General features: G+C 45.7%; 1 protein-coding gene across 1 annotated transcript in view; it reads left to right on the forward strand.

Annotated features, from left to right (window-relative positions):
* The window catches only part of GOLGB1 (golgin B1), a 959320-nt gene that overhangs the window by 214000 nt on the left and 732305 nt on the right, over positions 1–13015 (forward strand). The gene's annotated exons all lie outside the window — the stretch shown is intronic.

A 13015-nucleotide genomic window follows, 5' to 3' on the forward strand; every position in this document is an offset into this window, starting at 1 on the left:
GAGGGAGAAAAGGCCTAGGTTTCACAATGCAGTTTTAGTGGCAGTACCGATACAAGCAATTTAAAGCCAACTTAATTTGAGAATCCTAAAGAGGGAGAAAAAGGCCTAGGTTTCACAATGCAGTTTTAGTGGTGGTACAGATACAAGCAATTTAAAGCCATCTAAATTTGAGAATCCTAAAGAGGGAGAAAAGGGCCTAGATTTCACAGAGCAACATTAAATACAGTGACAGTGCATAATTGAAACAAGTGAGATCACAGCTAAGTTAGTGGGTCAAACCAGGTGGACACAGTGGACAGGGGGCCCAGACCATTGAGCAGGGTGGCAACTGGCAACAGGCGTCCCCTGCGGACACCTGCAGACACCACAAGGAGCCGCCAGTCAGGGAGCCGCCCTTTGCCTAGGGGCCCTTAGCCGAAAGGGCTGCCTAGCAGAGGGCTGCCCAGGGACGGTCAGCTAAGAGCATCATGCAGCCAATCGGGGCGAGGAAGGGGCTGGCTGGGAGGCGGGAGGGAGAGGGAAACCCGGAAGTGGCTGAGGGGGTGGGGGAGGGAAGGCAACACGCTTTGAGCGGGACAAATTGAACTAAAAATCACTTGATTTGGGCACTGGGCAGGCTCCTCCTCAAGAAGGTGGAAGGCAGTAAAGGACAACGGTCAGCTACAATCTCGCTCTGCCGGCAATTTGACATGCTTCAAGTTTGGTTCTAAATGCAAACAGTGGTATATTAATGCCTACAGTGTCCTAGTTACTAAAGTCACTTGAGGGTGTAGGAAGTGTCTGTGTGCCATCCCAAAAGGGTACTTACGGATTTAGAAATATTAAGATTGTATATTTTGGAGTGTATTTGTGTGTTACTGTTATATTGCCCCATCTGAAGAAAGCTTACTCAAACTGACTGTTAAATAAATTAATAATTGTTTAATCAAGAAACCTTGTGTGTGTTTGAATATTTGGCACTGTGAATCTCTGTGTAACTCCCCTACAGCTCACTTTGACCCCTCTTGAGATAGGCGTGGTTGCTCAACACCCTGTGTAGTACAGACGTACCAAATATTGGGTTCCTGTTGCCGGGAGGTCAGGGTTGTTGTAGTGAACCCAAACGGTACTGCATACAATCTTTCCTAACAGTTGAGAAGGACCGACTTGCTGCCCCCGGATGGAACTCCGGATTCCCCAGAATCGGGAGTCTGTGGGCCCCGTCCCACCGGGACTCCCAGTATGTGAAGTCCTGTACCCCAGAGAAGCCTTGGTTGTATTTGGCAATTTGCTTCCGTCCTCACGGATCCTGGGGGTGAAAAAACGGAATATCGGCCAACAGCAATGTTGTCACCTCTGTTCCAAGGCCACCCATTTCTTAGCAGTTCCCTCTTCCCAGTCGCATATGGGGCCAATTTGGGCCGCCGTGAGATATCTCTTAAGTGAGGGAATTGACAATCCCCCTTGCCGTGGTGAGCGTAGCAGCACCTTCCTTCCCACGCAGGGCCTCTTCCTGCCCCAGATAAACTTGAACAGCTTGCCTTTTAATTGGGTGATGGGCTTTGCTGGTACTGTGACTGGGAAGGCATGAAACACGTATAGGAGCCTTGGGATGAGGGACATCTTAACAGCTGCCACCCCTCCCAACCCAGAGATTTGTTGGTGTTCCCATCTACTCAGGTCCTCCTCGCATTCCCTAAACATACCCGGCATATTTGCCTTATATAACATGTCGTGTTGCGAAGTCAGGTAAACCCCCAAGTATTTTATCTTGTCTGATACCCAGCTAAGGGGCACAGAAGTTGGTGCGTCTTCCGACACTCCCCACGGGCCACCAATAGTCATTCCCACCGCTTTCCCATAGTTGATTGTAAATCCTGAGCAACTCCCAAATTACTTTATAACCTCCAGTGCTCGGGGGACCGAATGAGTTTGTTTAGTTAAGTAGAAAATAATATAAGCATATAGCCCAATCTTGTGTTGCTCGGTCCCTGACAGAATTCCAGGGATGCCCCGGTCCGCTCGTATCGATTGAGCAAGGAGCTTACGTGGGTAGGGCAAAAAGCAGTGGGGAAAGCAGACACCTCTGTCTGTTGCGTCTTTTACTGCAAATTGGGCCTGTGTATGTCTTAATTACTCTTACGCATGTAGAATGTGCCACTAAGCCAGTGAACGCCCAATTGCAGAGTTGTGGGATAAACCCTTAGTTACCCATGACCTCCCTCAAATAGGGCCAGGCTAAGCTGTCAAAAGCCTTGTTTGCATCCAGGGGTAGCACTTCCGCATCCTGCCCAGTGCGAACTCCCAGGTCGATCAAATTCAACGGCGTCTGACGTCAAAGGCAGACCGCCCTTTTATAAAGCCTGTCAGGTCTTCATTAATCAGTTTCTGCAGGATCTCTGTTTGGCTATTGTCCAATGTTTTTGTAAAGATCTTCACGTCGCATTTAAGTATTACGATAGGCCATATGACATGCAATCCCCCAAATCTTTCCCAGGTTTCAAAATAAGTGAGGTCCATGATTTACCCCCATTGTGTCCGATACCCGCCCGGTTGTCTATAGGAGTAAAATAGCTTAACCATCTGGGGGACTAACTGAGCTAAAAAAACATTTGCAGAAGGCATTGGGGAAATCCGTCCAGACCCGGGGCGTTGTTATTTGGGAGATTTTAAATAAGGCCATCAATCGCCAGGGTAGTAATCTGGCTCTCCAGTGCGATCTTGTCTGCTCTGACAACTTGGGAGGCCGAAGTTGACACAAAAGAGTCCCAGCCGCCTCCATCCCAGACCTGCCTTCTCTCAGAAATTCAGAGAAGTATGATTCCATTATCTGGATTTTATCCTTTTCCTCCCAGCAAAGAATCCCCTTCTTGTTTCATAGGGGCTCCTATTCTATTTTGTGTCTGGGCTAATTTCAGTTTGGCCACCAAGATTTTGTTCTCCTTGTCCCCCCTGGTGAATTAACATTGTTTGATATGTAGTAGGGAATCAGCTGCTGTGCCTGCCTGTAGGGCCTGCATCTTGGCTCATGCAAATCTAAGGGCTCTAAGAGACCAGAGTGTGTTCTTCCGCTTCTGTTCCTTTTCCCTGTAATGGAGCTCCGTCTCCATTGTTTCTCTAATAAGGGTCTTAGCTCGAGACAGGGCTGCCATTTTCCCTAGAAGTTCCACCCGGAACACTGCCTTTCCTGCGTCCCACACAAGGCCGATCCCAAGCTCCCCAGTGGCATTCTCCTTAAAATAGTTTTCAATCCCCACACTCATTTCCTGCCTTACCACCGGATCCCTCAGGGCTGTATTATTTAACTGCCTGTGATGAGCTCCTTTAGGGCGAGGGCCACTGGAGCTTGGTCAGCGTCTTGCATGGATTCTATTTCCACAGTCTCTGTGTGACCTAGGAGGGATGTGGAGGTCATAATCGGGTCAATTCTGGAGAAAGATTTGTGTACTCATGAGTAAAACGTGAAGTTCCGCTCCTCCTGATGATGAAAACGCCATGTTTCTATCAAATCTAATTCTCGTAACATGCTCGTGATTGCCCTAAAGCTTCGGAGATCTGCCAGGGACGACGGAGAGGTCCTATCCATATACGGATTGACTACACAGTTGAAGTCCCTTCCTATAATCACTGCCCCTTCCTTAAACCACTGAATAATCGGGACCAGGCCCCAGACAAAGTGATCCTGGTTGTCATTTGGGTGATATAGTCCCACCACCATCAGCGGTAATCCCTCCAACAAACCCTGTATTGCTAAACACCTCCCCTCAGGGTCTGCTTTAAGCGTTTCCACTTTAAATGGAATACCCCTTTGTTGGGAAGTATTCTCATTTATGTGTTAATTCCCTTCTACCTTAGAGACCCCCAGCTCTTTTTCTCACTCTCCCAAGCATTTTCTTCTGATTTAGACTCTGTGTTTCTTTTGGTTTTGGAGTCTTACCTTTTCCTCTTTGTAGATTCAGCACACGCCATCCTATGTCGAGTGCAGAGGGGTTACTTTGTATCCCCTTTGTCCACTTTCTCCTGTACCATTTTAATGGCTGGTGGCAGTGGTTTAATTTTCCTACCATTTTCCGTTCTTACCGCAGGCTGAATCCTCAGCTGCTGGATTGCACCCATTGGTGCCCATTTTGTCAAAATGGCCCTGGCCTTCTTTTTTAGTTACTATAGACAAAATTAAATGCAAATCTATAGGAGAATATTACAAAAGACATCTGCTGTCGTTTCAGTTAGCTTAAAAGTCCCTGAAGTTAAGACCAATACTGCTCAAGGTCTTTTCTCAGACGTCCCTAATTCAATAATTCAAAAGTGTGGACACCAGGTCAGTAATTGTGTTGGAATATAATGATATGTGAGACATCACCTCTAAGACACCGTCATTTAGGCATTTCATTGTTTTAATATGTGCATGCAAGTAAAGTAGTTTTCTACTCGTCATTTTAGATCAACAGATATACCAATGGGTGATTGGATTGATTTCCTTGAATAAATTGTTCTGTCCTGAAGATGGCCTAAATACTGAATTGATTGACAGCACTTAAGATGGTGCAGTACATACAATAGAGGCCGAAACATATGTCGACCAGCTATGAAATACTAACTTGTTCTTTTTCCTTATCTCTTTTGCAATACTAAATAACGTTTTGCTAGGAATACATTGTTAATCATTTAGATACCCCATAACAGGTTTTACAAAAAAGAAAAAATATTCAAAAATAAGTGTTGTATATAAGTGACTAATGTTCACTCAATGTGGCAATATACTCTAATGAATTGTTACGGTATATGGCTAAAGGTTCCTGTATGACCTATGAGTATGTTGTAAGTGATCACATGTATTTTTAATGTTTTTAAAAAAAAATGAAAACAAGCAAATAAAATTGTATGACTTGCGAATAAGCTGTCTTTCTTTAAAGAGGTGTATATTCTACCATAGATTGAATAGTTGTACGATTTAACTGCCTGATGTTCATGAAGGGACTATAGAGAGGGGTAGTCGATCTGTCATTTCCTTGCTGTCTCCGTGGGAGGTTACAGAAGTACCTATATCCCCCCAGTCCACAAGAAGGACATCCTTTTAATTCCAGACCAAAGAAAGAGACAAAGGGGAAACCCAAGGTCTCAGGAAGAAAGAAAGGTATAATACCTAAACCTGTTTTAAGGACAAGGGCATCCCTGAGAGGACAGTCCAAGGTCACCCCAGTAACCCCTCCCCCAGCTGAGGCTGAGTGGGAGCACCAACCAGAAGATGGTGAAACAGCTACTGGTGAAACAGAGCTGAAAGAAGCCCTTCCCCCTGTTGGAGATCTGGATTGCAAACTTTACTTGCAGAAGGTGGACCCTCTGGGGCAGACTTGAGCAGAGGTCAAAGAGAGTGTCCTACTCTTGAAGGTCTTTGCCAACAGGCAGCTTCTCAGCTGGAAGGGCAAGAGCCAGGGAAGCATAGGCTTTACTGGGAGGATGGCCTCCTCTACAGTGAACCTATCCAATCTACCCCAGGAGACTAAAGAAGACTTTTAGTACCCCAGGAGGTGAGACACCAGTACTTACAGTTAGCCCATGAGATTCCTCTGGTTGGTCACTTGAGTTTCAAGAGGACCAAAGAGAGGATTTCTCTGTATTTCTACTGGCCCAAGATGGGGTCTGAAATAGATACATTCTGTAGGAGCTGTCACACTTGTCAGATTTCTGGCAAGGGTGGAGCCAAGAATGTGGCACCTTTAGTGCCTCTCACAGTGGTGGGAGTTCCTTTTGAGAGGGTGGGGATTTACATTGTTCGTCCCCTAGACCTTCCAACTTCTTTAGGCAACCGATTTATATTGGTTGTGGTAAGCCATGCTAACAGGTATCCCGAAGCCATACCTATGAGGACTGTTACTGCTCAGGGCTGGTTTTCCTTAGGAGGTCATCTCTGACAGGGGTTCAATTGTATGTCCCACTACATGCAGACCATGTGGAAAAACTGTGGAGTGACCTACTAGTTTTCAACAGCCTACCATTTCCAAACCAGTGGGTTGGTGGAGAGGTTTAACAGAACTATGAAGACCATGATGGGTGCTTTAGAAGAACCCCTTAGAAGAAAGTGAGACCTTCTACTGCCATGCCTTCTCTTTGCTTATAGAGAAGTCCCTCAATAAGGGGTTGGGTTCAAACCCTTTGAGCTGGTCTATGCTCATCCGGTTAGAGGACCTTGGGCCCTAATCAAGTAAGGGTTGGAAAGTGCTCCTTCCCTCAAGCCAGTGAGAGTCACTGACTATGTGCTAGGTCTCCAAAGGAGAATGGCACTGATGATGACAGAAGCTTCTGATAACTTGAAAGCAGGTCGGGCTCTGGTCAACCATTGGCATGACCAGAAGGCCTACATGGTGGAGTTTACTCCAGACCAGCTTGTTCTAGTTATGGTACCTACAAGGCAGAGGGCCTTACAGGACAAATGGATTGGGCTCTTCAAGGTTGTGGGCAGACTTGGAGAGGTCAATTATTTAGTGGACTTGGGCAACACCAAGGAGGCCCCAAGGGTCTATCTGAAGGCTTATGTTTCCAGACCAGAACTAGGAGCTGTGCTCTTAGCCTTTGACTAAGAGGAGGAGAGTGAACCTCTCCCTGATCTCCTCAGGGGACAACCTTCAGGTGAGACAATTGAAGGGGTAATAGAGCCATCTGCCAGTCCATGGGCTAGTCCAGTTGTAATAGTGCAAAATGCAGGATCCAAAGAGTTGAGATTCTGTGTGGACTATAGAGCTCTTAATGCAATCACCACAACTGATGCCCACTATGAGCTGGTGGACAAACTTGGTTCAGCAAAATTCCTCAGTACATTTGACCTGACATCAGGCTATTAGTAAATCGCTCCGACAGACCATGCCAAGGAGAAAGCTGCATTTTCCACCCCAGGAGGCCTCTACCAATTTAAGCCTTGGCCTTTTGGACTCAAAAATGCACCTGCTACATTCTAGAGGATGGTGAATCAAGTTCTGAATGGGATGGCGGACTTCTGCATGGCATACTTGGATGACTTTGCAGTGTTCAGCCCCACTTGGGAAGAACATCTTGACCACTTTGGATATGTTTGGCAGGCTCTTGAACAGGCCCATCTGACCATAAAGGCTAGTAAATGTCAAATTGGTCAGAGTAAAATAGTCTACCTTGATCATGATGTAGGAGGAGGTGAAATAAGGCCATTGCCTAGCAAAGTACAAGCTGTACAAGACTGGGCCACCTCCACTGCTCAAACCCAGGTGAGAGCATTTTTAGGTCTCACTGGGTACTATAGGAACTTCATTGAGAACTAAGGGACCATAGCTTCTCCCTTGAATGTGATTTCCTCACCCAAATCTCCCAAGAAGCTCAGGTCGAATGAGGAGTGCACTCAAGCCTTTGAAGGACTAAAGAAAGCCCTTTGTCAAGCTCCAGTCGTGAGAGCTCCTGACTACAACCAATCCTTTATTGTACAGACAGATACTTCTAATACAGGGATAGGTGCAGTTCTGAGTCAGCTAGATGAGAAAGGCAGGTATAACCCCATCTAATTCATCAGTAGGAAGTTGAAGGACTGTGAAACAAGGTGGGCAACTATTGAACGTGAATGTTTTGCCATTGTGTGGTCTTTGAAGAAGTTTAGGCCATACTTGTATGGATCTACCTTTGTAATTCCGACAGGCCACCAAACATTGAGATGGTTAATGCAGATGAAGGGGGAAAATCCTAAATTGTTAAGGTGGTCAATCAGCCTACAAGGGTTTGATTTCACCATAGAACACAGGTCAGGGTGTAATCACCAAAATGCTGATGGTCTCTCCATAAAGTATGACCGACTGGATTAGGAGATTCATCCGGGAGTGGATTAGATCCTCCTGTCCCTTAGTCTGGGGGGGACGAGGTTCTCATTTCCGTGTTGATTCCTTTCTACCTTAGCGACCCCCAGCTCTTTTGCTGGACTTTGGGACTTTTGATTTTAATCCTGGAGTGAGTGAGACCTTTTTCTCACTCTCTGAAGCATTCTTTTCTAATTTTTTGGTTTTCTAGTCTGGCAAACTTCATAGTCTTTTGTATTGTGACACACAACACCCTCAGTGTCGTGTCACAAAGAAGTCCTTTGAATTTCTGTTAAGGTTTAAATACCATCTCTTGGGTAAACTACTGTTTCCAGAGTAGTAAAGTGAAATTGACTTGACTTACCTTTTTCTCTTTGTGGGCTCGGCACACACCATCCTATGTGGAGTGCTGAGGGGTTACTTAGCATCCCCTTTGTCTATTTTTTCCTATAGCATTTTTTTGTTGCCCGGACTACAATTAATGGCTGGTGGCAGTGGTTTAATTTTCCTACCATTGTGCGTTTTTACCGCAGACTGAATCCTCAGCTGCAGTATTGCACCCATGGGTTCCCATTTTGTCAAAATGCCCCTGGTCTTCTTTTGCTATTTCTTGCTTGTGAGGTCTTTCTTGGGTTTTACTCTGCACGCCAAACCAGATTTGGTCCCTTTATTAGTTTTTTCTTTGGCGAGATTCACTGGGAAAGCCTGCCTCTGGCTCCAGTGTGTCTGGCAGGGCAGGAAGCGAGGGAGGTTCCTGAAACTCCATGTGCTTAGTCTCCTTGGTTACAGGAATGCACCTAAAGGTAATTGATTGGCTGGCTGGCTGACCTTGGAGGACAGCCACCCTGCTGTGTGAGTGACAGGTAGGCTGCAAATGAATGGGAGAAACCTGCATAAAAGGCGTGGTCTCTTGGAGAGAAGGCCGAGTCAAGCACTGTGCGAAGGAACCGAAGAAAGAATCTGGCAGAGAAGCTTGCTGCACCTCCTGGATTGTTGGTTTGCCCGGTGAGCCCTGCTGCAGTGCTGAAGCTCCAATTTTCGTATCGACTAGAGAAGCCTGGAACGGACGACTTCTTCCCTTGGGTTGGTGGCACCAACTGACCCCAAGACGAACTTAACTGGAATTCCTCTCCCTGCTGGCTGTACTTCTTTGCTGCTGCTGGAACCGAGTGCTAGGGGACAGGGACACCAGGAACAAGTGCATCGTCTTTAAGCCGGACCCAATCTCCAGGAGCATCCTGAGGACCCTCCCAAAGCAAGGTGACCCAAGTCTGAGCCACCTCAACAGAGTGCTGGACCCCAGAAGCAAGGGGAGCCTACAAGATGTCCACGAACCGCGGTCGTGCTATTGATCGGTAGCTGAAACCACAAAGTGCTGCTGATCTGGAGTAAGCTTATTGCTGCTGCCGACCTTCAAACCACAGTGCAGGAGTCCTCAGACGTCCTCCCTCTTGTCCCCACGACTGAGGCCGAGGAACACCAGGATCTGCAGGACTGCACCAGGAATAGAAGCCAGCTGGACTCTTTTTCTTCAGAACTAAGGTACTGTCTAACTAGGGTACTCTAACTAGGTGTCTTTTTGTGTGTAGCTTGCTTGCTCTCACCGGAGACTTGCAGTAGCTGCCTTTTGCAGAGTTGCTTGCATCTTGGCTTTTCGCAAGCCTCGCAGCTTGTGGCCCTACAGTGATTCTATTCTACAAACTCTCTTAACATTGTGCAAGACTATTGTGCTATCTTCAAGAAGTGCCTCAGTTCCCCTAGTCTTTGCTCAATTGACATTGGCTGTCCTGGCTCCCTCGAGACTCTTCTGGCCCTTTGACTTTGTTTTTATATGTCCCTCAAAATGTCATACATATGTTACTTGTATAGCTGGGAAAAGGTTAACCTATACTTCATTGGGGGATTCTAAAGTACTTACCTGTTCAGAGAAACTTGTTAACCTTTGTTTCCTTTCCCAACCTTTTCCTTTTCCTCTAACCTCAGGGGGGGGGGGGGGGTGTGTGTGTGTGTGTGTGTGTGTGTGTGTGTGTGTGTGTGTGTGTGTGTGTGTGTGTGTGTGTCCGTGCGTGTGTGTGTCCGCAAAACGGTATCTACTTAACTGAAACTGAAGGAGTGTATTTTATTGTTGCATATTTCCCTTTCTAAAGAAAGCTTATTTCAAAACTGACTGATAAATTATTATTTTAATAAGGAACCTTGAGTATAAATGTAATTTGAATGCTTGTCACTGTGAATCTCTGTTGCACCTCTACAGCCCACATTGACACCCCCCCCTTAAGATGAGCCTGGCTGCTCAGTTACTCTATCAACTTGTGAAGTACAGGTGTATACCAAAGGTTGGGTTACCCATTGCCAAGAGGACAAGGCTGGTGTAGTCTCCCACAGGGTTACTACATACAATCTTGCCTAACGCCCTCCTCAACAAAATGGCCACTCCCTTTCTCTTAACCCCTGCAATGCTGAAGTATCCTCGCGGGAACCACTTGCATTTGAGTCTCTTCACATCTTGGGGAAGCAGGTGCTTCTCTTGTAAAATTGCTATATCCCACCCCAGCTTTCCTAGGCCCCCTGTTAGGGAGAATTCTGTGTTAATTCCCTTCTACAGTAGAGACCCCCAGCTCTTTTGCTTTAATTTTTATCCTGGAGAGGGTGAGACCTATTTTCCACTCTCTTATGTATTTTACTTTGATTTGAACCCTGTGTTTCTCTTGGTTTTACAGTATGACAAACTCAATATGCATCATCCTTTTGTATTGTGACACACAGCACCCTTCGTGCAGTGTCACAGAGAAATCCTTTGGATTTCTGCTGAGGTTTAAATACCTTCTCTTGGATAAACTACTGTTTCCAGGCGTAGTAAAGTGAAATTGTTTTTACTTACCTTTTTCTCTTTGTAGACCAAGCACAAACTATCTTACATAGAGTGCTGGAGGGGTTACTTAGTACCCCCTTTCTCTACCTTTTCATGTAACATTTTTATGTTACCCTTTTTATTTTTTTTTATTGTTTATGGTTTTAAAAAAACCTTTACAAAACATCTTTATGTACTTTACAAAGCATAGAATAATTTAAAGGTATACCAGTTCAAATCTTTTTTTTGTTACAACATAAAACATATTTGTTATCAAATTAGCAACATAAAACAACACAATCCAATGGTACATACCTACATTACATTATATCCATATAAAAACCTTTCATAATATTTAAGTAAGTTTCACAATCCTTGTGCAAGAATCGATTTTTGTGCAAATCACATTTTCATGAATAAAGTCGATATTAAAATAGTTGTTTGTCCAAAATCATGCAAATGTGTAAAACAAATCAAAAATGGCAAAAAAAATCTACAGTTGTACAAGCGGCTATGAATTTGATTCTCGTATGCATTTGGCTCTCAAAATTGTCAAAATAACTGGAGAGAGATAGAACAGACATAACAGATCATCCCCGTGTCTACAGTTCTGAGTTAATTATTTTCAGTAATCGGGTCAGAGTAAAAACAGAGATTTGTTTTCTCCCCTCATCATTCTTAACCAAAGAAATTCATGAGTACCTTCAGCCTCCGTATTCATAAATCTAAATAGCAGGTTTGTTCTTGATTCTCTAAAATGTGGGCATTCCAAAACTATGTCCTTAGATTCGTCACAATTAGGGAACCTACAATGTAACACAGGTTTGGCGTCTTTTACACAAGACCAATAAGCCCACCCTCTCACGAGTGTGGAGTTGGTTAAGCCTAAAGCGCATGTATTGTGTACGAACAGAATTGCACGGGAAGGAGATTATGTATGAGCTGCGCGCCTCTCTTTTTCGAAAACATTTCGCGTACTCCATACATGTGCTGTATTTATTCAAGTCCTCTATGGTGTCAATCCATTTCATAGAGGATTTCTTTTTAACAAAAGCTGGACGAATGCACAAATCATTAGCTTTAACAACTAGTTTGTCAATTAGCATTTGCATCCTTATACAATACACGGAAAAGGATCTAGGACCATTGACGTTCAGCATTGCATGGAAATCCTGGTATAACGAGTTCCTAGGAGGATCTCATATTTTAGCAAAATTACAAAGTGATCTCCATGCAAATATAGATGATAACGAGATCAAGCTAAATTTGTATTGAATTACTGAATTCGGTATAGCTAATGCTAAACAGAGTAAAGACTTCATTAAACGGCCTAGTAAGGTGTTTAGAAGTAGTTTCATATCAAATAGTCACACATCTAGTCCATATAAAAGTACTGGTTCCACTTTCTAAGTGAAGAAGTCAATCAGTGATACAATTGATAATTTTCAATATTTAGCATAGATGACTTTCATTTGGGACAGCAGTAGTCTTGATTTCGAGGGGATTGGGTCCTCCGACGTATTCCATATCTATGACATGTAATCACCACAGCTGTGCTGCTTCGGAAACTTTTTTTGGCGTCTGCGTCCTGCGTCGATGCGCCGTCGTCGAGGGCCTCCTCCGACGTCCGACGTCATCCGATGTGATAAGTAGGACGCACGACGCCCGTAGCCTCAGTTCTGTTTTTTCCGCGAACGTGTTGCTTCATGATTCTCGGTTCACGCCTCGACTCTTTGGAGTTCTGTTCTTCTCGGTTCTTCGAACCTGTTCGTTTTGTGCAAATCCTTCGTGTGAGGATGTCTTCTACTTCGTCTTCGACCCCGCGTCCGGGCTTCAAGAAGTGCGGGGAGTGTGGGTCCAAGATGTCGGTGACGGACTCGCACGACGCCTGCCTCTGGTGCCTCGAGGAGGCCCACGACACGGATGACTGTATCGACTGCCAGTCGCTCACGTCCAAAGCCTTACGCGAACGTAAGAAGAAGTTGTCGGTAGGTCGGGTGTCCAAGCCCAGGAAGTCGAAGTCTGCGGGGCTTTCGACGGATGATTCGAGGGGTGACTCTCCGCGTCGGAAGTCTCGTGGGTCTCCTTCTAGGAGTCGGTCTCGCCACTCCTCTGCCTCTTCGAGGCGTTCTCGGAAGCGCCGACACCGGTCGTCTTCCAGGTCCTCCTCGGAGGACTCTGCCCGGCACGTCGCTTACCCCACCAGCCGTGCGACGCCAGAGGAATGGGCTTCCTTCGGGAAGAAAATGCTGGCGATTCTTGAGTCGCAGGGTACTAAGCCGTCCGCGCCCCCGAGTGGGGTCGGTCGTGTGAGGTCGAGAGGCACCGCTCGCATGAGTGGTCGGCACGAGTCGCGGGAGAGGTCCCGTTCGGA

Source organism: Ambystoma mexicanum, chromosome 12 (assembly GCF_040938575.1).
Source record: "Ambystoma mexicanum isolate Mex_15411 chromosome 12, UKY_AmexF1_1, whole genome shotgun sequence".
Classification (NCBI taxonomy): Eukaryota; Metazoa; Chordata; class Amphibia; order Caudata; family Ambystomatidae; genus Ambystoma; species Ambystoma mexicanum.